Here is a 1,210-nt window from a genome sequence, read left to right on the forward strand (position 1 = left end):
GATGGTTTGGTACAGATAACTCGAGAACGGAAGAAGCTCCCAATGTCAAATTACACCACGTGATTTAGGAGGGTGATGGCTAGCGCTGATTAGATTTTGGTCAAAATCGGTCAAAGGTCAAGGTCACAGTGAGGTCAAACATCCCAAAAATGATAACTCGAGAACGGAAGAAGCTACCAATGTCAAATTACACCACGTGATTCAGGAGGGTGATGGCTAGCGCTGATTAGATTTTGGTGAAAATCGGTCAAAGGTCAAGGTCACAGTGAGGTCAAACATCCAAAACATTCGATTTTTGATGGTTTGGTACAGAATCATCGTAGAAACTTCTGGTTTGCGTCATTGCCTTCTCCAGAGACAGCTTTTATTAGACAAGGTCAGAGGTCAAGTTGACGATTTCGTAAGTACCAGTCTATGACTGCTTGTTTGTTTGTTTGTTTGTTTGTAGGCACGATAACTCGAGAACGGAAGAAGCCACCAATGTCAAATAATACAACGTGATTCAGGAGGGTGATGGCGAGTGCTGATTAGATTTTGGTCAAAATCGGTCAAAGGTCAAGGTCACTGTGAGGTCAAATATTCGATTTTTGATGGTTTGGTACAGATAACTCGAGAACGGAAGAAGCTACCAATGTCAAGTTACACCACGTGATTCAGGAGGCTGATGGCTCATGCTGATTAGATTTTGGTCAAAATCGGTCAAAGGTCAAGGTCACAGTGAGGTCAAACATCCAAAACATTCGATTTTTGATGGTTTGGTACAGAATCATCGTAGAAACTTCTGGTTTGTGTCACTACCTTCTCAAGAGACAGCTGTTATTAGACAAGGTCAGAGGTCAAGTTGACGATTTCGTAAGTACCAGTCTATGACTGCTTGTTTGTTTGTTTGTAGGCACGATAACTCGAGAACGGAAGAAGCTACGAATGTCAAATTACACCACGTGATTTAGGAGGGTGATGGCTAGCGCTGATTAGATTTTGGTCAAAATCGGTCAAAGGTCAAGGTCACAGTGAGGTCAAACATAATTCCGTAAATTAATGTGGAGAAATGGAGTATTTTTGCTTCGCTCGACGTTACGAGTTCGTTTTAACTTCGATTTTAATTTTGTCTTCGGTTTTTGCGATCGCTTGGGGCGCTTAAAACTCGGTTGTCGAAATTCCGGTAAAAATCGGATGTTTTGGAGACGTTTTAAGATCGTATAAAAAATAT

The sequence above is a fragment of the Eptatretus burgeri genome, chromosome 14 (assembly GCF_056783735.1).
Source record: "Eptatretus burgeri isolate ZD-2024b chromosome 14, Ebu_testis_v1, whole genome shotgun sequence".
Classification (NCBI taxonomy): domain Eukaryota; kingdom Metazoa; phylum Chordata; class Myxini; order Myxiniformes; family Myxinidae; genus Eptatretus; species Eptatretus burgeri.